Below are 27,969 nucleotides of genomic sequence, written 5' to 3' on the forward strand. Positions count from 1 at the left end.
GTGGCCTCATTCAGACTAACCAACGCTCCGCCTCACATTCTCTTCCAGACGTAATATAAATATTCTATCTGTGTGGGGAAGCAGACGTATTTTTCTTCATGTAAAAGACAATCAGGAGAAGGCGAAAAGAAAAATAAGAACCCAGCTCCTACGTCGGCAGCACAGAGAGAGAGAGAGAGAGAGAGAGAGAGAGAGAGAGAGAGAGAGTCAGACAGGCGTCTGAGAACCTAAAAGCCGTATTCTGTTTCCTTCGTAGGCAGGCGTTTATCTTCACCAACACAAGACGTCACTAAATGAATCGCCTCCTTCTCTCCGTATTCTGAGCGTCCCCCCCAACACATCTATGTATATCAACTGACTGTTATACTCCTTCCTTGTGTCTCCCCTGATGATGTGACTATGACACGAAAGTGCACTTGGGATCTTATCGTGTTTCATTTCCCCGTGGACTCATAGGAATATATATATATATATATATATATATATATATATATATATATATATATATATATATATATATATATATATATATATAAAACTGAACCAGAAGGAAGGTACTGAGGACGAGTACCGCAAAAACAAAAGCTAAAGGAACGTCACTCGCTGGTCATGTCCCGTTAGGATGGGACACGAGCCAAGGTAAACAAGTCCTATACTACGGACCTTAATTACGGATTCACGAGTGGCACCCCATCCTCACTGTTGCCCTCACCCACATCCCTCATTTACGTGGAGTAAATGCATAATCATTTCATTGATCGATCTATTAATATAGTCTCTGTCATTTCGTTTCACTGTCCTGTCTCTTATCGGTACAGAATAAGGGAGACAGATACTGTTATTGTCCACCAGCAGATAACCTCGTCATAGACCATCAGGTCTTCTGTTGTCTGTCCTTCCCATGTACTGTCCTCCAGCAGATAACCTCGTCATAGACCATCAGGTCTTCTGTTGTCTGTCCTTCCCATGTACTGTCCTCCAGCAGATAACCTGGTCTCAGACCATCAGGTCTTCTGTTGTCTGTCCTTCCCATGTACTGTCCACCAGCAGATAAACTCCTTACAGACCATCAGGTCTTCTGTTGTCTGTCCTTCCCATGTACTGTCCACCAGCAGATAAACTCCTCATAGACCATCAGGTCTTCTGTTGTCTGTCCTTCCCATGTACTGTCCTCCAGCAGATAACCTCGTCATAGACCATCAGGTCTTCTGTTGTCTGTCCTTCCCATGTACTGTCCTTCAGCAGATAACCTCCTCACAGACCATCAGGTCTTCTGTTGTCTGTCCTTCCCATGTACTGTCCTTCAGCAGATAACCTCCTCACAGACCATCAGGTCTTCTGTTGTCTGTCCTTCCCATGTACTGTCCTCCAGCAGATAACCTCCTCAAAGAACATTAGGGTCTTCAGTTCTCTGGCTTCCCCCCCGCCACCCAGCTAAACCCTACGCAGGCAAGTCTTAAGCTGATCTATGAGAGGGCATGGCTTACCGCTGGCCCAGACCTGCACCATAAAGAGGGAGGGAGGGAAGGTGAGGGAGGGGGACGACTATAATTTGCCCCACTCCTCCTCCTCCTCCTCCTCCCTCACCTTTGTCATGCTCGACGGGCACTGGACATGGTGTTCGATTTCCCCTCCAAGGGATCGATGGTGAAAAGAGCGGTTCCTACACCACCCACCTCACCTCAACAGTCCTATTGTGGTTCCTCCTTCCTTATAATGGCACAGAGGTTTCTATCCTCCTCATGACAGTAGTTTCTGTTTCTCCATCGTGCAGGAATTCCACAATGCGTCAGCGTCTTCCCCTGTGTCTGTGTGTGTGTGTGTGTGTGTCTGTGTGTGTAAAGAGGGAGGTAGGCAGCTCCTCAGCTGTTCACTCATATACACAAGTGTGAGGACCAATGCAGGTGATCTCTCTCTCTGGCTTTAATAACACCCAGCCCATCTCTCTCTCTCTCTCTCTCTCTCTCTCTCTCTCTCTCTCTCTCTCTCTGATATATAAAATCAAAAGAACACGTGATTCAGGAATATGCCGGTAGACACAAGGAAAATGAAACACTAAAATCCGAGTGCTTTCAAGGTCATTCACATCTTTGGGGACATTAAGAGACAATGAACAAATGTAAGGGTTACATAAATACGTATATATAACATGTAAAACGCATGGCCTCGTTAGGTTAGGGGGGAAAGGTCGATGAGGGAATGTAATTAACAAAAAGCAAAGAGTCGGGTGAGCAAAGGCAAGAATTGGGTGAGCAAAAGGCAAAGGGTCGAGTGAGCAAAGGCAAGGATTGGGTGAGCAAAAGGCAAAGGGTTGGGTGAGCAAAAGGCAAAGGGTCGGGTGAGCAAAAGGCAAAGGGTCGGGTGAGCAAAAGGCAAAGGGTCGGGTGAGCAAAAGGCAAAGGGTCGGGTGAGCAAAAGCAAGGATTGGATGAGCAAAGGCAAGGATCATAAACATGTACATGTTGACGATTATCACATGGACTACATTCTGCTCCCCCTCCTCACCCACCTACCATCAACCCTGATCCACCAGCCAGCCACCGTGATCCACCCGCCAGCCATCCTGATTCATCAGCCACCACCGTGATCCACCCGCCACCCACCGTGATCCACCCGCCACCACTGTGATCCACCCACCAGCCACCGTGATCCACCCATCAGCCACCACCGTGATCCACCCATCATCACCGTGATCCACCCACCAGCCACCCTGATCCACCCGCCAGCACCGTGATCCACCCACCATCAGCGTTTCCCCTCCGCCATCGACGCCCCGGGGCCAGCCCATCCTACGCCCCAGGGTTTGGTGCGTGCTGGAGACCCCGGGAGAATTAGCGTGTCCATCCTGACTGATGGTCAGAGCGACCCACCTTCCCGGCTGGTTGGCTGGCTTTATAGCTGGCTGGTTGGCTGGATAGCTAGCTGGCTGACTGGCTGGCTGGGTATCTAACTGGCTGGTTGGCTGGATAGCTGGCTGGCTGGTTGGCTTTACAGCTGGCTGGCTGGCTTGCTGTCTGGCTTTACAGCTGGCTGGCTAGCTGGCGATCTAGCTGGGTCTTTGGCTAACTGCCTATATAGCTGGCTGGCTATCTAGCTGGCTATCTAGCTGGCTGGCAGGCTGGCCTCGCCCCAACCTCACTAAGACTGCCCCACCTGAACAATAAATATATATATATATATATATATATATATATATATATATATATATATATATATATATATATATATATATATATATATATTTATATATATATATATATATATATATATATATATATATATATATATATATATATATATATATATATATATTCTTTCAGCCTTAATAACTACACTGCAGACTAATCAAGATGGTTAATTGTGATGTGGCTTGCTAACACGATGATCACGGCAACCATTTCCTCTTGGCTATCAGTTAAATGTAACTTCCTACCATGGCGAGGTAGCGCCAGGCTGTCGAGAGATGAGTGGACCACGTCAGGGAGGACCTGATAGGTGGACCATGTCAGTAGGACCTGGCCCTAACCTTAAACAAGACATCAGGGCAGCGCACCACACTGTCCCTCACCCTTGTAACACACACACACACACACACACACACACACACACACACAACGATATGACTAGTTCACTTGTTACGATTATAACCTGCCACTTTAAGCAATACCTCAGCTGTGTATTTTCAGCAGATTGCTGCCTGAATTAAGAAAAAAAAAACATTATCTATTTATCTATTCTTTGGTACAATAGACAGCAGAATCCACGGCGCTACGTTCAGCTTAAGTTTGAGGAGAACGTGAGAATCACCAACTCCCTTTTGAACTTGAGAGAACTAAGATAAAGAAAACGAAGTATGGGTAAGATATATGTACTTACTAAGATAAAGAAAACGAAGTATGGGTAAGATATATGTACTTACTAAGATAAAGAAAACGAAGTATGGGTAAAATATATTTACCAAGGCCAAAAAAAAAAAAGTATGGGTAAAACATATCTACCAAGGTAAAGAAAACGAGGTATGGGTAAAATATATTTACCAAGGCAAAAAGAAAAAAAACGAAGTATGGGTAAAACATATTTACCAAGGTAAAAAAAGGAAGTATGAGTAAAACATATTTACCCAGATAAAGAAAATGAAGTATGGGTAAAATAGACTTACCAAGATAAGGAAAACGGAACATGGGTAAAACATATCGACTACGATAAAGAAAACGAAGTATGGGTAAAATATATTTACAAAGATGAAGAAAACGAAGTATGGGTGAAACACATTTACAAAGATAAAGAAAACGATGTATGGGTAAAATATATCTGCTAATATAAAAAAAAAACGAAGGGTAAAATCTATTGACAAAGCTAAAGAAAACGAAGTATGGGTAGATTGCATATCTACGTCAGGTATTGTTCAGCATGATGGAGTCACCTGGGGTGGATGAGGGAGGAGCCAGGTCATGATTAGACAAAAACTGTGCTATTCTGGGCTGGAATCCAACCCCTCCACCCCACACATGTTGTGTGTGTGTGTGTGTGTGTGTGTGTGTGTGTGTGTGTGTGTGTGTGTGTGTGTGTGTTTTACGGAGAAAGAGTTTTACACTCGTCGTTCGAACCACAGACCACCACAGAGACAAGGTCGTTCGAACCACAGACCACCACACAGACAAGGTCGTTCGGACCACATACCACCACAGAGACAAGGTCGTTCGGACCACAGACCACCACAGAGACAAGGTCGTTCGGACCACAGACCACCACACAGACAAGGTCATTCGGACCAAAGATCACCACACAGACAAGGTCGTTCGGACCACAGACCACCACAGACAAGGTCGTTGGGACCACAGACAAGGTCGTTTCGGGTTAACGAATTCAACCACTACAGTACAGAAGACGCACCGTCTTCACCACCACAAGTGCATGAGACGAGGCAGAGGAGGGAACGGTGGTTCGAATCCCCTCCTACCCCACCCCACAACCCCCTCTACAGAGCCAATTAAGCCTTAATTCAAGGGTCATTCATTAGGGTCAAAACCAAGCCACCTCGTCATCAAACAGGGGATGGTGGGAGGGAAGCACTAGGGGTTCGTCCCCACACCTCCCTCATTCAACCTCGGGAGTGACAAAGGGGACACGACACGACCCCCTCTTCGTCCTCCTCCTCCTTTCCTCCATCCCTCCCTCCTTTAGCTGGTCACGACGACCTCTAAGCGGCAGCCACGACCTCCTTCTCTTCTCCTTCCCCCCACACCCCTCTCCACCAGTCCACTCCTTTCCCTCGACCGACCCCTCTTCACACCCTCCCCGCGCTGCAGGGAGGGAGGGTCGGCTGCCCATCACCTTGGTGAGGTGTCAGGGCAAAGCAGATTATTCGCGACGGTGTCGGTAATCTGCTTTACCGAGAGAGAGAGAGAAAGAAGAGAGAAGAGAGAAGAGAGAGAGAGAGAGAGAGAGAGAGAGAGAGAGAGAGAGAGAGAGGAAGCTCGACCGACCGTCTGCCACAGACCTGGGTCTGTGGCGGGCAACAGAACCGATGGATGACCCCCAAGACGACTGGTACGACGCTGACGGAGGAGGAGACGACGACGACGCTGACGAAGAAGACGATGACGACGACAACGCTGAGGCTGATGACCAACACGTCGATGCGGACTGATATACCGGCGATAACAGACCACAAAGGCACCGAGATAACAACAGATAGTGAATAATAATGACGAGGGGGCAGTTAGATCGTGACGAACGGATCAACTCTCTCTCTCTCTCTCTCTCTCTCTCTCTCTCTCTCTCTCTCTCTCTCTCTCTCTCTCTCTCTCTCTCTCTACTGAAGTTCCCATATGGACGGAAACCACATACAATGATGACAGCGCTGGGTGGGTGGGTGGTAGTGGTCAAGTGGTAGTTAAGAAGGATCTCAAAGACACACCCAGGGACGAAGCGAGGGTCAACACGACACTTGACAATTCCCCCACCCGAAACTCGCGTGATTTCCGAGGTGACATTGGCCGAGGGAGGGAGGAGGCAGGAGGGAGAGAGGAGGAAGGGGGGAAGAGAAGTGAGGGAAAACCTTTTTCGCGTCCACCACCACCAACTCCTCCTCCCTCCTCCTCCTCCAGTGCGAGCGAGTGTCTGTTACCCGCAGTAACTTAATTGAGATTCTCGGGAAGCCTGTGATTCAATGACGACCCACGTCCGTTCAGTGACTTGACAGTGGCCAGCGAGTGACCTGGCAGTGATTATAACAGTGACTGAGAGGAGACGGAGACCCGGTCTTTGGCAGTACAATAGACAGAGGGAGAGTGACCTGGCAGTGACTATAACAGTGACTGAGAGGAGACGGAGACCCGGTCTTTGGCAGTGCAATAGACATAGGTAGAGTTACCTGGCAGTGACTATAACGGTGACTGAGAGGAGACGGAGACCCGGTCTTTGGCAGTGCAATAGACAGAGGGAGAGTGACCTTGCAGTGATTATAACAGTGACTGTGAGTAGACGGAGACCCGGTCCTTGGCAGTGCAATATACAAGGGGAGGGATTTGCATCATGACCCCCCAACATCTTCGCAGTGTTGCTGATCAGCCAAGAGAAGCCATTCCCCCATAAGACTCACGAACCAACAACAGCCATTCGTACCAAGTAAGTTAGGCTTACGAACAGGCGAGTCTCACGAACCTTTCTTTTTTTTTAAGATAAGAACTGGATACCCATAAGGCTTTAACGAACCGGTTACGAACCATGGACTGAACGAACAGATGAGTCTCACAAAAACGTAAAGCTTTAAGACATGAACCAGTTACCAATCAGGCTTTATGAACCAGCGACTCTTACGAACCTCTTAAAATCACGGACCGGTTACCCACCCACTAACCTCCACGAAAAACCACCTTCTCGCCCACAACGAAGACTTTCCAAACCGCTGAACAACTCCCGAACTCTATATGCACAACGACCTTATTGTGAACCACGCTTTTCTTGCGCCTCAAAATAACAGAAAACGACCAAACTCCAGTTAAGTTCGTGAATGACTCAGAGCGAACAATAATAGTTAGCTGAAGAGGTTCTTAAATCAAGCTACACCATCTAAACATGTGGCTTCAGAGTATCGGGTCACAAACCAACGGAATTCAAAGTTAAAAAAAGACAAGAAAACAAAAGAGATTCCAATAAACGACAAAAGCAACTAAATCAGACGTGAAACAAGAAGAAAACAAACGACGTTTCAAAGCAGACAAAAGATATCGAATCCTTCAGGTATATATATAATCGAAGATATCAACACCAAATTACATTATAACAGACAAAACCAGTCACGGTCAACATGAACAACACACAACTAATACACACACACAAGTTACACATAACAATAATAATAATAATAATAATAATAATAATAATAATAATAATAATAATAATAATGATAATAATAATAATAACAATAATAATAATAATAATAATAATAATAATAATAATAATAACAATAATAATAATAATAATAATAATGATAATAATAATAATAACAATAATAATAATAATAATAATAATAATAATAATAATAATAATAATAATAATAATGATAATAATAATAATAATAACAACAATAATAATAATAATAATAATAATAATAATAATAATAATAATAATAATAATAACAATAATAATAATAATAATAATAATAATAATAATAATAATAATAATAATAACAATTATAATAATAATAATAATAATAATAATAATAATAATAATAATAATAATAACTAACAATAATAATTCAATAATAATAATAATGATAATAATAATAATAATAATAATAATAATAATAATAATAATAATAATAATAATATTAACAACATAACAATAATAATAACAACAATAATAATAACTAACAACAATAATAATAATAATAATACTAATAATAATAATAATAATAATTAATAATAATAATAATAATAATAATAATAACTAGCACCCTTGTAGGTGAGGAGGAAGATCAACGCAGGTTATCAACACCGACACACAACCCAGGGGAAGGAAGGAGAGACACCAGAACACACACTAGACCTGGTGGTGGTCGGTCGCTCCTCCACAGGGTTTACCCACCCCACACATTACGATGATGGCAGATCTCTCTCTCTCTCTCTCTCTCTCTCTCTCTCTCTCTCTCTCTCTCTCTCTCTCTCTCTCTCTCTCTCTCTCTCTCTCTCTCTCACGTACAAGGGGACCCTGACAGTTTCCAAAGTTGGTCTGAGATCCATGGTTGATGACATTCAACCCCAGTAAATGTAAATAATGATGGGGTACATTGAAAATAGCCTCGATATGGTTATCATTTATCAGGACACAAAGGTGCAAAAACCTCTGTGTGTGTGTGTGTGTGTGTGTGTGTGTGTGTGTGTGTGTGTGTGTGTGTGTGTGAAGCACATAATGCCCTCCGACAGCAGGATTCAAACCTTTATACCAAGTGCGTGTCATCTGGTACACAAGCGGTAGTGGTTCGAAACCTACCTACTGCAGGGGGGCACTGTGTGTTCTAAGAAAGTGCACGCTCATTGCACTATATCTGTGACGATATATATATATATATATATATATATATATATATATATATATATATATATATATATATATATATATATATACACATAGATAGATAGATAGATAAGACAGAATACCACAACTTCCTCTCTAAGAGAGCACAACGCAACACACCCTCCCTCCCTCCTCTTCCTCCCTCCACAATCTGCGATTCCTCTCTGCACCATACCTGCCACACAATCATCGCGGGCCTGTGAGCAGTCAGCCGACACGGACAGACTATGCGATACAGTTATTGATTAACCTGCTGCAGGAGAAGGAGGACGAGGAGGAGGAGGAGGAGGTAAGGTGGGAGGAGAAGAAGGAAAGGTGGGAGGAGGAGGACGACGAAGAGGAGGGGTGGAATTTGGGAAGACCCGTCTCCAAGGTTGGCCAAAGCGCGCGAACAGAAACTACGCTGTGTATAAATGCTGAGCGAGGATAGGCTAGATAGCGCGTAAATGCTGGGCCAGGATAGGGGTAAAGAACGTTATCGGAAACTGTAACTGTATAAATATTGGGCCAAACTAGGCTATAGGAGTGCTAACGGAACCTGTAACTGTATAAATATTGGGCCAAAATGGGCTATAAAGTGCTAACGGAACCTGTAACTGTATAAATATTGGGCTAAAATGGGCTATAAAGTGCTAACGGAACCTGTAACTGTATAAATATTGGGCCAAAATGGGCTATAAAGTGCTAACGGAACCTGTAACTGTATAAATATCTGACCAAACTAGGCTATAGAGTGCTAACGGAACCTGTAACTGTATAAATATTGGGCCAAACTAGGCTATAGGAGTGCTAAAGGAACCTGTAACCGTATAAATATTGGGCCAAAATGGGCTATAGAGTGTCACTGTATAAACACTGGGCCAGGGTAGGATATAGTGCTAACGGAAACTGAATTTTAAAAATTAGGCGAGAGGATCGGCCCCGGGGCACGGCAGCCAAGCGAGTTCCATACTTCATCATAAATTCGGTTCTCTCTATCAGCGTCCCAAGTTTTTACGAGGGTGTAAATCATGCGTGTTATGAAGTGTAAATCATCAGTGTTATGAGGTGTAAATCATGGGTGTTATGAGGTGTAAATCATGGGTGTTATGAGGTGTATAAGTCATGGGTGTTACGAGGTGTACCAAAGAGGTTATGATGTTTGAATTAAGGGGAGGAGGGAGGGCCAAGATGTGTATATAACTTGGTGTTGTGAGGTGTAAAATCATGAGGATTATGAGGCGTACAACATGAGTGTTATGAGGTGTAAGTTATGGGTCGAGGTGTAAATCATGGGAGTTATATCATAGGGGTGTTGTGAGGTGTAAATCAGGTGTGTGTAAAATAAGAAATTATGAGGTGTAAATCAAGGATAAGTTATGAGTGTAAATCAAGAAATTATGAGGTGTAAATCAAGGAATTATGAGGTGTAAATCAAGGAATTATGAGGTGTAAATCAAGAAATTATGAGGTGTAAATCAAGAAATTATGGGGTGTATATCAAGGAATCATGAGATGTAAATCAAGGAATTATGAGGTGTAAATCAAGGCATTATGAGGTGTAAATCAAGGCATTATGAGGTGTAAATCAAGGAATTATGAGGTGTAAATCAAGGAATTATGAGGTGTAAATCAAGGAATTATGAGGTGTAAATCAAGGAATCATGAGGTGTAAATCAAGGATATTATGTGTGTAAATCAAGGGTGTTATAAGGTGAAAATCATGGGGCGCTCATAAGCGTAAATCAAGTGTACACAGAGTAGCCACAAGTGGGTAAATATCAGCTGAAGTGTTGATACAAGTTGAGTGTGTGGAACACACACCCTCTCTCTCTCTCTCTCTCTCTCTCTCTCTCTCTCTCTCTCTCTCTCTCTCTCTCTCTCTCTCTCTCTCTCTCTCTCTCACTGTACGGGGGGAGGAGAGTTGTAGCTACGTACTCTCGTGTGGCCCCCATTCCTTAAAACATTTTATCATTCGACTTCTTTAAATCATGTGTGTGTGTGTGTGTGTGTGTGTGTGTGTGTGTGTGTGTGTGTGTGTGTGTGTGTGTGTGTGTGTTTCAGTGAAGAGCAATATTCCTGAAGAAACGTAAAAAACGACTAATCCCACGTCGTGGTGGTGGTGGTGGCTTGGATGGACGTCATATGGAAAAAAAAAATGAATTCACAGGAGGGAGGTTAATAAACGAAGGGGGAAAAGTGTGTCACTTCGATTCATCGCGGGTTAACACTATGGTCATTCAATACCTCATTCACGGGTAGTGATTACCACACGCAAGTCTTCAATACTTACTTAATATGGGTAGGGATATATATATATATATATATATATATATATATATATATATATATATATATATATATATATATATATATATATATGTATATAGTGCACGGCCAGCTAGCCAGCCAACCAGCTAGCCACCCAGCTAGCAAGCCATCTAACCAGCCAGCCAATCAGCTAACCAGCCAGCTAGCTAACCAGCTAGCCAGCCAGCTAACCAGCAAGCTAACCAGCCAACCAACCAGCTAGTCAGCCAGCCAGCCAGCCAGCTAACCAGCCAACCAGCCAGCCAGCCAGCCAGTCCGCCAGCCATCCAGCCAGCCAGCCAGCCAGTCCGCCAGCCATCCCACCAGCCAGTCACTATAAATATAACTTTACACACATCAACGGATCCATCGGATGGCGGGATGGGGGAATATGGGAATGACCCGCCATGTTAAGCCTGTGTGTGTGTGTGTGTGTGTGTGTGTGTGTGTGTGTGTGTGTGGTGTACGTACGTACATATAGGAATATTTTGAGTTTAATCTGGATTTTCGGTGTTTGGTCGTGGAGGGGGGTGGTGTAGGGTGGGGGGTACGCTGGTGAATATATACGGAGAGGAGGAGGAGGGGAAAAGAGGTCATGGATACATGGAAGGGATACATGGAGGTCACAAATACACGGAGATACATGGAGGTCACAAATACACGGAGATACATAAGGTCATAAATACACGGAGAGATACACAAGGTCATAAATACACGGAGAGATACATAAAGTCATAAATACACGGAGAGATACATAAGGTCATAAATACACAGAGAGATACATAAGGTCATAAATACACGGAGAGATACATAAGGTCATAAATACACGGAGAGATACATAAGGTCATAAATACACGGAGAGATACACAGGGTCATAAATACACGGAGAGATACATAAGGTCATAAATACATGGAGAGATACATAAGGTCATAAATACACGGAGAGATACATAAGGTCATAAATACACGGAGAGATACACAGGGTCATAAATACATGGAGAGATACATAAGGTCATAAATACACGGAGAGATACATAAGGTCACAAATACACGGAGAGATACATAGGGTCATAAATACATGGACGGATTCATGAGGTCACGGATATATCTATCTATACATGAGGTGAGTGAGCGGGTCACAAAACACATGGACAGTTTATTTGAACCAGACGATGGTATAAAGTGACACACGATGTCGGCCAATTTTTTTCTCCCCCCCCCCCCCCCTTCAATTTGGAGGTCGACGATCCTATAAGGGAGGACGGTACAGGAGAGAGAGAGAGAGAGAGAGAGAGAGAGAGAGAGAGAGAGAGAGAGAGACTGTGTGGGAGTACGAGACAGAATGACGCCCTTGGACAGATAGACAGACAGACACCCACCACTCGAACTCCTTACTGGAAGGGGTGAGTGGGAATACCGTCTCCCTTGCTGTCAACATTGTCAGCGACGGGCGGACGGACGGTAGACAGGAGGAGGAGGAGGAGGAGGAGGAGGAGGAAGAGGAGGAGGTGGTGGTGGTCAGGTGAGGAGGAGGAGGAGGAGGAGGAGGAGGAGGAGGAGGAGGAGGAGGAGGTGGTGGTGGTCAGGTGGGGTGCGTGGCTTGTAAGCCGACCCCAGCGGGAGGATCACATGATGCAGCAGGAGACGGCGACGGAGGCCTCCCCGACACCAGCAGAAACCAGCACCACCACTTTCTCCACCACCACCTCCCTCACCATCTCCACCACCACAGCCTCCCTCATCACCATCACCACCTCCACCTCACCACCAGGAGCACCTTTCTCACTACCACCGCAAGTACCTCCACCTCCCTCACCACCACCACGAGCACCTCCACCTCCCTCACCACCACCACCACAAGCCCCTCCACCTCCTTCCTCACCACCACCACCTCACCACCACGAGCACCTCCCTCACCACCACCACGAGCACCTCCACCTCCCTCACCACCACCACCACAAGCCCCTCCACCTCCTTCCTCACCACCACCACCTCACCACCACGAGCACCTCCATCTCCCTCACCATCACCTCACCACCACCAGCACCACCTCCTCCCTCACCACCACTGGCGAGGCGACAACGGAAGCAGGTGTGAGTAGGAGCAAGCTGACGCCCCAGCCTGCCACATCTGCTGCTGACGGAGGGACGGAGGGAGGGACGGAGGGAGGGAGGGACGGAGGGAGAGACGGAGGGAGGGAGGGAGGGACGAAGCCGCCCCCCCCCCATTCTAATCGAGACGCCCCTTCCCCCACCCTTCCCTCCCTCCCTCCCTCCTTCCAGACACGCCTACTGACCTATCTCAACCTCTCCATCCTGGGAGGGTCAACAGTCACGTGCCTCCTGACGGAGTAACGCACTTCACACGCAACGCCGTCGTCACGTGCCACACGTAACGCCGCCGTCACGTCTGCCACACGTAACGCCGTGTCACGTCTGCCACACGTAACGCCGTGTCACGTCTGCCACACGTAACGTCGTCACGTCTGTCACACGTCTGTCAACAGCTCAATGCGCCAAGAGGAGTCACGCTCGCTTCGTAACAGATGACGTAACGCTGGACACGCAAGCAAGAATGACGTCATCGGGCTGGCCACGGTGTGTGACAATAACGTCATCCTGGCCACGTAACGATGACGTAAGAGTGGCCACGTCAGAACGACGTCATGGGGCTGGCCCAGGTAACGAGGACCGGATCGATCAGAACCAACACACACACACACACACACACACACACACACAGACGACAGGACAGAACAGCTTGTTCCATCAGCGCCAGGCCCTTCAAGGTCACCCAGCATGACATTTGACCCGTCTGCCAGCCAGCCAACCTTGACTGTCATTTCCCTCACCTCTCGTGACATCTGACACACCTGTTTGCCTGGCTGTCATAACCGCGACCCCCTTCCTCCCCAGCGACCCCCTTCCTCCCCACCTTACCCCTCCCTCCTCCACCACACCTGTCATCCGTGGACACCCCCCACCACACCACACTCCCCTGGCTACACTCCCCTCCACATCCACATTGCCCACCACCTCCCAGGGCTACACTCCCCACCACCACCTCCCCAGGGATACACTCCTTACCACATCCCTATGCTACACTCCCCACCACCTCCTCAGGGCTACACTCCCCACCACCTCTTCCCCAGACTACACTCCCCACCACCTCCTCCCCAGACTACACTTCCCACCACATCCCCAGGCTACACTCCCCACCACATCCCCAGACTACACTCCCTACCACATCCCCAGGCTACACTCCCTACCACATCCCCAGGCTACACTCCCCAACATCACCTCCTCCCAAGGATACACTCCCCACCACATCCCCCCCAGGCTACACTCCCCACCACCACATCCCCAGGGTACACTCCCCACCACATCCCTAGACTACACTCCCCACCACATCCCCAGGCTACACTCCCTACCACATCCCCAGGCTACACTCCCCACCACCTTCTCCCCAGGATACACTCCCCATCACCTCCCCAGGCTACACCTCCCACCACCACATCCATACTCCCCACCACATCCCCAGCAGCCCACACTCCCCAACACGTCCACAAGCTACACTCCCCCACCACAGCCCACACACACTCCGCACCACCACCACCTCCTAGGGCCGCCACACCGCCACACAGACACACACACACACACACACACACACACATTAATAGCAAATGAGTCGCTTAGAATTAAACTGTATCCATGACAACACAAATTCTTCCCCTTGCACGTCACCTCCCGCCACTCCCCTCACCCTCAGAGGGGCTCTTCCCCTTGCACGTCACCTCCCGCCACTCCCCTCACCCTCAGAGGGGCTCTTCCCCTTGCATGTCACCTCCCGCCACTCCCCTCACCCTCAGAGGGGCTCTTCCCCTTGCACGTCACCTCCCGCCACTCCCCTCACCCTCAGAGGGGCTCTTCCCCTTGCATGACACCTCCCGCCACTCCCCTCACCCTCAGAGGGGCTCTTCCCCTTGCATGTCATCTCCCGCCACTCCCCTCACCCTCAGAGGGGCTCTTCCCCTTGCATGTCACCTCCCGCCACTCCCCTCCTCACCCTCAAGAGGGGCCCGTGACCTCCCTCCTCAGCCCTTAATGGTGACCCAGCACGCTAGGTCGTCACGTGGGAGGGGCCTGTAACTGTGACCTATACTGGTAAATGATGACAGATGATCCCCTCCTCCCTCCCCTCACAACTCGATGACCTTGATCGCCGTGACCTTGCCCAACCGGGTGGTGACCTCGGGAGAGAGTGGTGACCTTGTCAAACCGGGTGGTGACCTTGGGACAGTATGGTGACCTTGCCTATCGGGTGGTGACCTTGGGACAGTGTGGTGACCTTGCCAAACCGGGTGGTGACCTTGGGACAGTATGGTGACCTTGCCTACCGGGTGGTGACCTTGGGACAGTGTCGTGACCTTGCCAAACCGGGTGGTGACCTTGGGATAATGTGGTGACCTGACCTAACCTAACCATGACCCGGTGCCCCATGCTACATACGGTACAGGAGGCAATGCATGGAGGTACACCACAACCCCGGGGTTTTCACTCGTACACAATAACAGTACATTAAGAAAACAGCACACAGGTAGAGACACTCCAGCTACGTCCCTTTAATACCAACATTATGTTTACCACCACGAGAGAGTCTCTCTCTCTCTCTCTCTCTCTCTCTCTCTCTCTCTCTCTCTCTCTCTCTCTCTCTCTCTCTCTCGTCTATGTAACTCTGTCTCTCACTATCTCATTCACACACCTCTATTTCTCACTGCCTCTCGTTCATATAGCTCTCTCTCTATCTCCCTCTTCCACCCGTTGGTATAACGCTCTCTCTCTCTCTCTCTCTCTCTCTCTCTCTCTCTCTCTCTCTCTCTCTCTCTCTCTCTCTCTCTCTCTCCACGGAGAAACTGAGGAACCAAGTACCTCACGAACTGACTTACCAACTACCCAACTACTAACGACACCTACTTCTCCCCCACCCCACACTCACCTGTGCAAGACTGAAGCCTTGTAGAGATTGGATCCCAACACTGTATGGGCCCCGCCCCGCGCGCCCAAGACCAGCCCGTCCTTCTACACACACACACACCTCTGGCCTGATCTGAAATTAAAAAAAGAAATCAAAATTTTAATGTAAATTTGTAAAACTTTATATTTACAGACTGGTGAGTTCCTGATTAAGATATTCTTTATAGTATTATTGTTGCTGAAGGCAACATTTTGCATTTACACCAGAAAATTCTCCTGGATGCATCTATAAAGTGCCATGTAGAAATTGTGATATGTTTTATGTTGGGCAGACTGGTAAGGATCTTTCTGTTAGACTTAAGCAACATAAATATAGTGTAAGAACAGGACAAGAATCAAATGCTTTGTTTAATCACATTAAAAACTATGATCATTGTATTGACTGGAGTAATGCCATCTCAATTATTAACTCTCAGCTCCAGTACCAAGAGAAATATCATCGCATCTTCTATCATTAAATACACAAAGAATTATAACCTTAACATTAGTGAAGGTCTACACAAATTGGATGGCTTTATTGTTGATAAAATTTGTAAACAATTCCCCTTCTTATCCACATAATAAGTTTATGATACGCTCGTTGTCTGTCTTGGACAATCGCATGTTTACCAAATGGCGTCCTAGCTACGTCTCTTCGTTGTATATCAACTTAGAACAAAAATTAGAATACGCTTCTCAAGTTTGGTCACCGCAGTTAAAGAATCCCAAAGAGCTGACAGAGAAGGTCCAGAGGAGGAGGTCAAGAAAGACTGACACCAGAATTAAGAGAGCTGAGTTACAGGGAAAGTCTATAGAGACCGGAAAGTCCCCCAACATGGAAGAGAGAAGAGTAAGAGGGAAAAAAAAAAACACCTGATCATCACATTTAAGTTCTTTAAAACCAGACTGATAATGCAAGCGGTGAAGAGCCGAGAAAACAAAAACAAAAACAAAAAAAGAAAAGCTTTATCAGTAGTGGATGGATGGAATAAAGTGAAAGATGTGGTTAAATGCATGTAACATACAGAACTTAAAATGGTTCTATGATGCCAGAGAATGTTTATGAGATGGGGGGGAGGAGGGGGTTCCACGAATACAGAACTCTCTCTCCCCGTACAATATATATATTGGGGGGAGGGGGGGGGGTGAAAATGAGAATGGAGTGTGAGGTAATAAAAATATATGAGGCTCACCCTCCCTACCTCTGGAAGGCCAGGAAAACACCTCCAGACACGCTAACATTGTCACGCTGCCAGTAGCACACACACACACACACACACACACACACACACGCACACACAAATAAATAAAAAAATAAATGAATATATAAATAAATGAATATATATATATATATATATATATATATATATATATATATATATATATATATATATATATATATATATATATATATATATATATATATATATATATATATATATACATATATATATATACATATATATATACATATATATATATATATACATATATATATATATATATACATATATATATATATATATATATACATATATATATATATATACATATATATATATATATACATATATATATATATATATATACATATATATATATATATATATACATATATATATATATATATATATATATATATATATATATATATATATATATATATATATATATATATATATATATATATATATACGTGTTTGTGTGTGTGATAGCATTTTCTATATATAGTATCTTATCATTTCCGAAGCATAGAAAAAAAAGCAATCAACACCACAAGATATACCCCGCCACCCTCACCGGTTCACTGATAAGCCATATCTCTTTAAGAGCGAGAAATGTCCATTACATAACAAACCTGTGACGTCACCTATCGCAATATATTACATTGACGCTCCGCCCCACGACTTCGGTTACCACCAGGCAACGAATTTCTCCCAGAGCGGACGTCCGGTAAATTGTAAATTTGCCGGAGATGTCGCCACTTTGGCGAGATCTCGTCCCTCCCTCCCTCCCGACACACACACACACACACACACACACACACACACACACACACGAACACTTAACTAAACCAAACTTAGCCTAGCTGATACACACGGACGCCTAACTAAATCAAACTTACCTTAATTAACTGATATACAAATCTGGAATTTCTCACATACAATAAACGAATTGCAGGAATCTCTGCAGACTCCCCCCCCCCCACACACACACACACACACACACACACACACACACACATCTTGGTCCCCCCTACAAGAAAAATTATCTATAATTCTAACATTAATTCCCCAAAGTCTATAAAAATCAATGGAATTATTTTTTTCTTCAATTTTCAAACATTATAGACACCTGTTCAAGGATTACAATAAAAACGAGCAACGCTTCAACCAAAAGATAACACTGTATCATTCCAATGACTCGATTACTCAATACTCTTACGAATATGCGTATGATTCACGTCAAACCGTTAGGGTTCATGAGATTCGAAACTGCTCATTCATTTTAATCGAAGCCCATGAGCGGAACTAAGACAAATGAGATGACCTCAGTGAAACCAGCTGGTCACGATTGTGACTGGACACCATTCTGGTCTGTTTATAGAATATATATATATATATATATATATATATATATATATATATATATATATATATATATATATATATATATATATATATATATATATATATTTCTTTTTCTTTCATACTATTCGCCATTTCCCGCATTAGCGAGGTAGCGTTGAGAACAGAGGACTGGGCCCTTGAGGGAATATTCTCACCTGGCCCCTTCTCTGTTCCCTCTTTTTGAAAATTAAAAAAAAAAGTGAGAGGGGAGGATTTCCAGCCCCCCGCTCCCTCCCCTTTTAGTCGCCTTCTACGACACGCAGGGAATACGTGGGAAGTATTCTTTCTCCCCTATCCCCTATATATATATACAACAACCTCTGTCATGGACCAGCGCCGAGGGAAGGATAAACACCTAGGTTGCGTGGAGGGTCGACTACCGCCATTCCAAGGATTCGAACCCATTCACGGTCCGACCCTGAGCCGGCCCGTGCTGAAGCATGGTCAATAACGCTTCGGGGAAAAGAAGAAAAAAAAACACACGAATAGGAACACGAAAAACCAAAATGTCTCGACGTGTGTGTGTGTGTGTGTGTGTGTGTGTGTGTGTGAGAGAGAGAGAGAGAGAGAGAGAGAGAGAGAGAGAGAGAGAGAGAGAGAGAGAGAGAGAGAGAGAGAGAGAGAGACGCTTCAAATACCAAAAAGCCATCCATATTCGGCAACCACTAATATCTCCTCCCCAACCCTACCAGCAACCCCACATCTGTCATGCAACAGAAAACGGACGCCTTATGGCGAAACTTGATCAATATTGAACAAGATTACACACACACACACACACACACACGACATTACCAGATTGAAGAAATGCGACACAAACCTTATAATTTCTTCTGTCTTTTCCCAATACCCATTTTTTTTTTTTAATTAGATTTTCCAGGAAGATAATCATAATTTGTCCCACGTAAAATAGATGAAAAAAAAAATATATTCCCATGCACTCATACAGGTCATCTTGTATCTGATATAATCCTCCAAAAATAATCTTCTAAGTTCCTGTACTGTATGAACTTAAATGATCTTTAAGTTCCTATATGAATTTTCAAGTTCCTATATGAATTTAAATGATCTTCAAGTTTCTATATGAACTTAAATGATCTTCAAGTTCCTATATGAACTTAAATGATCTTTAAGTTCCTATATGAACTTAAATGATCTTCAAGTTCCAATATGAACTTAAATGATCTTCAAGTTCCTATACTATTCGAAGGTCCTTTTAAACCTCCCACGTTCCATTATTATAGAGGCTTAAAAATATACTTTTCAAGCTGATATATCACAGGAACTTTAAATCAAGTACATATACTAGAGGAACTTAAAAATCAAGTTCCTATAAAACAGGGACTTAAAAATATCAAGTTCCTGTACCAAAGAATCTTTAAAATCTTTATTAAGTTCCTATACTACAGGAACTTTAAAAATCTTTATTAAGTACATATACTAGAGGAACTTAAAAATCAAGTTCCTGTACCACAGGAACTTTAAAAAATCTTTATCAAGTTCCTATGCGACAGGAACTTTAAAAGTCTTTATTAAGTTCTTATACGACAGGAACTTTAAAATATCTTTATCAAGTTCCTATACGACAGGAACTTTAAACATTTTTATTAAGTTCCTATACCACAGGAACTTAAAAATCTTCTTTAAGTTCCCATTCTCCTCGAAGGACGTCAAGTCTTAACGTACAAACAGAAAAGGGTGTGTGTGTGTGTGTGTGTGTGTGTGTGTGTGTGTGTGTGTGTGTGTGTGTGTGTCCCATGCACGACCCTTGAGCAAGGAGGTACGACCCTTGTCTATGAGATGCAGTCAAATTGCCAGAGGCCACTATACCCAAAGGTCGTACCTCCGTGCACTAGGGTCGTACCGTACGTCGTGCACTATGGTCGTACCACACGCCGTGCACTAGGGTCGTACCGCACGTCGTGCACTAGGGTCGTATCGCACGTCGTGCACTAAGGTCGTACCGCACGTCGTGCACTATGGTCGTACCGCACGTCATACACTAGGGTCGTACCGCGCGTCGTGCACTAGGGTCGTACCGCACGTCGTGCACTAGGGTCGTACCGCGCGTCGTGCACTAGGGTCGTACCGCACGTCTTGCACTAGGGTCGAACCGTATGTCGTGCACTAGGGTCGTACCGCGCGTCGTGCACTAGGGTCGTACCGCGCGTCGTGCACTAGGGTCGTACCGCGCGTCGTGCACTAGGGTCGTACCGCGCGTCGTGCCCATTAGTTTAAACACAGCGGCTGCTAATGACCCCCCCAGACTCACACAGGGAGGGGAGGTGGGGAGATTAAGAGCACCACTTCTCTCTCCCCATTACCACTGCAATATATCAACCACTCTTTTTTTCTCTCCCCTCCGCCACTGCAACAGAATAATGACACACAAGAATCTACGTACAAATTATTCTGAACAGTATCCAACAATATCTCTCTCTCTCTCTCTCTCTCTCTCTCTCTCTCTCTCTCTCTCTCTCTCTCTCTCTCTCTGTATATATATATATATATATATATATATATATATATATATATATATATATATATATATATATATATATATATATATACACACAAAAGAGACAAATGTATATCAGGGGCAAAAATTTATCAACTAACTGTGACAATGTATTAACGACAACACGAATTAGAAAAAAAAACAAGGAAAATACAACGTTAGTAATGTATTACCTTCAAGGAAACAAGGCACAGATGAAAATACAACAGCACGCCATAAATACATTTATCTTTACCGCCGCAATACAATATAACAGTGAAATATTCTCCTAAGATAAATACACAATCTTATATAGATACTATACACCATATGGATATATACAAGGACTATACTTAGCACGACCTCTACCCTCGTAACGAACTCTTCAACAGTAACGAACTCTACCTTGATAACGAACTCTTCCACAGTAACGAACTCTTCCATAGTAACGAACTCTACTTGGTAACGAACCCTTCCACAGTAACGAACTCTCCCACAGTAACGAACTCTCCCATAGCAACACCACAATCATAGGTTAAAGGTCAAATCAACATGACTGGTCGTAAGTCATACACACGATAATAATAATAATAATAATAATAATAATAATAATAATAATAATAATAATAATAATGATAATAATAATGATAATAATAATAATAATAATGATAATAATAATAATAATAATAATAATAATAATAATAACAATAACAATAATAATAACAGGAAGAAAAAATTATAAGATTTTAAAGATATTTTAATAAATTCGTGTATTTTGTCCTTTTACATTCAATCAATTCATGACATATACATACATACTTGTTTACCAAATGGCGTCCTAGCTACGTCTCTTCGTTGTATATCAACTGACTTATATTCCTTTCTTGCATCTCCCCTGATGATGTGATTATTACATGAAAGTGCACTTGGGAACTTAACGTGTTTCATTTTCCCCGTGGACTCATAGGAATATATATATATATATATATATATATATATATATATATATATATATATATATATATATATATGTATATATATATATATATATATATCAACGTGATTATTTATAAAATTTGTCAGATACAATTATACGTTCTATTGTTATCACATATAGTATATGTTTGACTTATAAGACACGTATATTTCTACACTCATGAGACGCCTATATTCTTTTTTTCGCATCCTACTGATACACGTTCCACTGGAATGTTATAATAACTGCAGGTGTGTGTGTGTGTGTGTGTGTGTGTGTGTGTGCGAGGGGAGGTGAAGCTGAGCCGAAGGGCACTGCGTAAGGATGGTCTTCAGGTAGGGGAAGGTCTCTGGGCGGGCAGGAGGGGAAGGTTCTCTTGAGGTAAGGATGGCCTCTAGGCAGAAGGGAGGGTCTGCAGGTAGGAGAGAGAGAGAGAGAGAGAGAGAGAGAGAGAGAGAGAGAGAGAGAGAGAGAGAGAGAGAGAGAGAGAGAGAGAGCCAGCCAGCCAGCCTCCAGTCACAGCAGGCACCACCGTGCTGCTCCTCCTCCTCCCTCCTCCTGTATAACAGACAGGTGAGGAGGCCACCAGGCGACAACGCCGCCCACAGGTTTCCTAATTTTGGCAACACTGATCAAGTTAGTGAGACAAGGGTCCTCCTCTGACGTCTGCTGCTGCTGCTGCCTCTGCTGTTGCTCCTGTTGTCTGCTGTTGCCGTTCTAGCGACGCAGCTGTTCCCGTTATACCACTGTTGTTGCTTTTGCCGTTTATTGATCATTCGGTGCTCCTAATGCGCAGCTGTCGGTTATTGTGGGCTCTGTTACATGAAGTCGCCTGTTACTTTAACATCTCCTGCAGCAGCTACTGCCAGTGCAGCAGCAGCAGCTGCCTCCCTGCTACTGCCAGTGCAGCAGCAGCAGCTGCCTCCCTCACCATTCCCTCCCGGAAGGGTTTTCCTCAATACAGTCTCCCTCAGGTTTACGTCACAGGTCCCCCAAGTTCCCGCCACATCATCAAGTTCCCCTCCCGGATAGCCCCAGAAGACACCTTCTCCTCCTCCTCCTCCTCCTTCTCCTCCTCCTTCCCCAACTTTCTACCCTCTTCCTCCTCGTCCTATTGCCCCTTCTCCTTCTTCTCGCTTTCCTCTTCATCCTACTCGTCTTCGCTGGACCTCCAACTTCACCTCCAAATTTCACGACAGTAAATACTGCAGTTGGAGAGGAAGACACCACTGCCTCCACACACACACACACACACACACACACACACACACACACACACACACACACGTACAACCCCTCAGAAGCAGATCATCCCCTCTCCCTCCTCCCACCCCAGCCCAAACCCCTCTACCTCACAAATAAACAAGACTTTCCAAAGTATAAAAACAATAACTCTGGAAGATAAATATTTAATGAAGAAAAAATAAAAGACGAAGTTTCCAAAGTATACAACCACAACTCTGAGGGAATTCACCTTCCAATAACACCACAAGAAAGAGAGGTTATAACAGTTACCACAGGAGCAGGAAAAATTACAATTCGTGTCGGAATTTCTTTGTAAGTTAATGGAAGAATGGTAAGAGGGAGGGTGAGGGAGAGGGAAGGTGAAGGGGGGTGAGAGAAGAAGGAAGAAGGATGAGGGGAATTTTATCATTCCCTTACCTTACGCTCACTACTATCCCCCCCTAATCTCCCCTCTCTCCCTCCTCCTCCCCAATAACGACCCCCCTTTCCTTTCCTCCCCACTCCTCTCTCCCCTCGGTGAGAAATGATGACCACACAGACACAGACACACACCGTTACTACGTCAGGATGTAACGGCCTGGGGTGACGAACCCCCCCTGGTGACAGCTGGTCCGTCACAGATGTTCTGGTGAGTGAGTAAGAGAGAGAGAGAGAGAGAGAGAGAGAGAGAGAGAGAGAGAGAGAGAGAGAGAGAGAGAGAGAGAGAGAGAGAGAGAGAGAGAGAGAGAGAGAGCGACGCGCGTGCACACGCGAGTCCTACCCTCTGCTTTACTAACCCTCCTGTCGCTCTCCTATGTACTTGCCTCGGCCAGTAGTTCCTAAACCCTGAGGAAAGGGAAGGGTGTGGGAGGTTACATGTTGTTGTTGCTATTACTACTCCCGTTACCGCTGGAAGGGGGATGGGCGAATGGCGATTCAATGGTATGGATTTCAAACCCTCCTCTCCACGTCACCCTATTCGTTCAATCCTGTTAAATTCTACGCAGCCTTACTTCACCAATGCATGGTGTTTCTTCTATGTTTACTGCCGGAGGATGGGGGAAAAGAGCCTTCGTACTGTTATATTCTTCCTTTATCCATGAAGTATAAGAAGAGACAGACTTGGAATTCATTCCAAAAATGTTATAATCTAGACATGGACCAACGGGTCATCTGGTCTTCCCCATGTACTCCCGCTCCTTATTGGTTCGGAGGTCCACGTCCAATGGACCAATCCCATCGTCTATTACTGATGCCCCTGCTGGCCGACTGGACCAATCCCATCACCTGTTACTGGTGCACCCTGCTGGCCGACCAGACCAATCCCATCACCTGTTACTGGTGCACCCTGCTGGCCGACCAGACCAATCCCATCACCTGTTACTGGTGCCCCCTGCTGGCCGACTGGACCAATCCCATCACCTGTTACTGGTGCCCCCTGCTGGCCAACCAGACCAATCCCATCACCTGTTACTGGTGCACCCTTGCTGGCCGACCAGACCAATCCCATCACCTGTTACTGGTCCCCCTGCTGGCAGACCAGACCAATCCCATCACCTGTTACTGGTGCACCCTGCTGGCCGACCGGACCAATCCCATCACCTGTTACTGGTGCCCCCTGCTGGCCGACCAGACCAATCCCATCACCTGTTACTGGTGCACCCTGCTGGCCGACCAGACCAATCCCATCACCCTGAGAATCAAATCAACTTCTGAGGTCCTTTTCGTCCGTCAGTGCCAGAGGAACATGTAAGGACGCTCCAGACGACTTGGGGAAAAAATAGTCAGAAAACATGGTTTATCCTACAGTTACGCCCTGAGACCTGTATAAACCTGCGTTCTCCTGGAGGGGGTCGTATACTCTACACCCTGGTTTATGTTTTATCTTTTAGTCTTTTCTCAAAGGCTTCCAGGACATGTCGAATACACGCTTGTCGTCGACCAAAGGCTTCCAGGACATGTCGAGGATGCAGGTCGTCGACCAAAGGCTTCCCGGACAAGTCGAGGATGCAGGTCGTCGATCTAAGGATTCCAGGACAAGTCGAAGACGCTTGCCGTCGCCCAAAGGCTTCCAGGACAAGTCGAGGAGGATGTAGGTCGTCGATCTAAGGGTTCCAGGACAAGTCGAGGATGCAGGCCGTCGACCAAAGGCTTCCAGGACAAGTCGAAGACGCGCGTCGTCGATCTAAGGATCCCAGGACATGTCGAAGACGCATGCCGTCGACCAAAGGATTCCAGGACAAGTCGAAGACGCGCGTCGTCGATCTAAGGATCCCAGGACATGTCGAAGACGCATGCCGTCGACCAAAGGCTTCCAGGACAAGTCGAGGATGCAGGTCGTCGACCTATTGGGATATATTCACCCAGTATGATCTGGCGCTTTGAGAGGATCCATCCCTCGGCGCTTGGCTTGACATGGGTTCGAACAGAACCTCCATCCTCTGCCTTCGTCGCGTGGGTCTCCCTGCCTGCTTCAGTAAGACCTGGGATCGAACCCTGGTCTCTCTCTCTCTCTCTCTCTCTCTCTCTCTCTCTCTCTCTCTCTCTCTCTCGTCACCGCTGAGCACAGACACTATAACCTCTCGAACACACTCACCCACGCACCACCCAGCCACACCGAGAGCTTGAATGTCTAAACAAGAGCGACTCACCTTATCATCCACGAATCTGATTGAAGCATTTTTCTTTTCTTTTCAGAAACTTGGCAAAAGTAGAAGATTTAACAAGGCTTAGGTCGACACCTGCATTGACAAAGGCGACAGGAGGAGGAGGAGGAGGAGACTGCCACCATGACAAAGCTTTGGGAGACACGTGTGCGTTTTTACAAGTGCTCTGAGGGCGTGTTCATTTACGAAAACCCTCACGTGAAGGCCTATGCTTGTACAAAAGACTAAGACACATGCATTTACAAAGGAGTCACGTGCGTTTACAAAGACTAGAAGGACACACTGCCTAAGGAGACACGTGCGTTTACAAAGACTAAGAGGACTTGTGTATTTACAATGCTTAGAAGACACGTGCGTTCACAAGCCCTAATAAGACACACGAATGTACAAACCCTCATAAGACACGTGCATTTACAAGCCCTAATACAACACGTGCATTTACAAGCTCTAATAAGACACGTGCATTTACAAGCCCTAATACAACACGTGCATTTACAAGCTCTAATAAGACACGTGCATTTACAAGCCCTAATAAGACACGTGCATTTACAAGCCATAATAAGACACGTGCATTTACAAGCCCTAATAAGACACGTGCATTTACAAGCCCTAATACAACACGTGCATTTACAAGCTCTAATAAGACACGTGCATTTACAAGCTCTAATAAGACACGTGCATTTACAAGCCCTAATAAGACACGTGCATTTACAAGCCATAATAAGACACGTGCATTTACAAGCCCTAATAAGACACGTGCATTTACAAGCCCTAATAAGACACACGAATGTACAAACCCTCATATGATACGTGCATTTACAAGCCCTAATAAGACACGTGCATTTACAAGCTCTAATAAGACACGTGCATTTACAAGCCCTAATAAGACACGTGCATTTACAAGCCCTAATAAGACACGTGCATTTACAAGCCCTATTACGACACGTGCATTTACAAAGCCTAATATGACACGTACATTTACAAACGGAGACACACGCATTTACAACGCGTAAAAGAGATCAAGGACGTACAAAATCTCTGAGATGATAATACTCTCCCCATCACCTTGGAAAACCAGGAAGGATCCTAAGACCTGATCATCATTTTCCCTCCATCAAGTTGACACCACAACTGGTTACCTCAGCCACGACAGATAGTCTCAGCCATCCTGTACATCCTCTCCCTCTCTTGTGATCCAGACACACGATGTGAAACGTCCCCCTTCCCCCCTCGTCTCACGCCCCTGTCGAAGAACCCTATGCCCAACGAGTAATATGTAGGGTCCTCATATGTTAATCTACAGGACTATCTGAGACACAGAGCTCACAAAAACAAGAACCACACACACACACACACACACGACAAAAGATTATCTTAATGGAAGAGAACAAAGGTTCCATATCTCAAAAGCCTTTTCAAAACGGGTGGGAGACTCCCCTGGCGTAACGCAGGGGTCCTGTTCTGGAACCACTGCTGAAACTTCTTGGTCTGTGTTAAATGACTCGCTCGAAGGTTTTTTTTTTGACTCCTAGGTAACTATGTCTGAGGATGACGTTAACTAAGGTCATGAGGGATGTGAAAAGCCAGGGAGATTTGCATCGTCTTGCAATGGGACTTAAACAAAGTCCAAAGCTGGTGAAATACTCGGTGGATGAGGAGTACCCCTTATGCTGAAAATACCGTGGAATAGCCCGAGAAACCAAAGCTTTATCAAACCATACGGTTCTAATTCAAGAGAAGCAGCCCAGAAGATATGCCAGAGAGTTGGAGACCACGATGATGCAAATTACATACAAATTCCAGATGTGTTCAAGAGTACGAATATGGAACACCCGTGGTTCCCTTATCACTATCTACATCATCATCACTATCTACATTATCATCACTATCTACATCATCATCACTATCTACATTATCATCACTATCTACATCATCATCACTATCTACATCATCATCATCACCAACACTCTTTTTTTCTTGCATTCTGCTTTCGCTGGACAGCGATACATGCGCCTGAAAATGTAAATGACTTTAATATATTCATGAAATCCCAACACACGAGAGATATGCGTGGCATTTCAATGACGGCTCTGCC

General features: G+C 45.1%; 1 protein-coding gene across 1 annotated transcript in view; it reads right to left on the reverse strand.

Annotated features, from left to right (window-relative positions):
• Positions 1 to 27,969, reverse strand: part of LOC139764583 (monocarboxylate transporter 9-like) — a 204,747-nt gene that overhangs the window by 89,901 nt on the left and 86,877 nt on the right. The window contains exon 2 of the mRNA XM_071691388.1: positions 15,865 to 15,975. The gene's annotated coding sequence lies outside the window, so the exon portion shown is untranslated. The remainder of the gene's footprint in view (positions 1 to 15,864; positions 15,976 to 27,969) is intronic.

The sequence above is a fragment of the Panulirus ornatus genome, chromosome 50 (assembly GCF_036320965.1).
Source record: "Panulirus ornatus isolate Po-2019 chromosome 50, ASM3632096v1, whole genome shotgun sequence".
Lineage (NCBI taxonomy): Eukaryota > Metazoa > Arthropoda > Malacostraca > Decapoda > Palinuridae > Panulirus > Panulirus ornatus.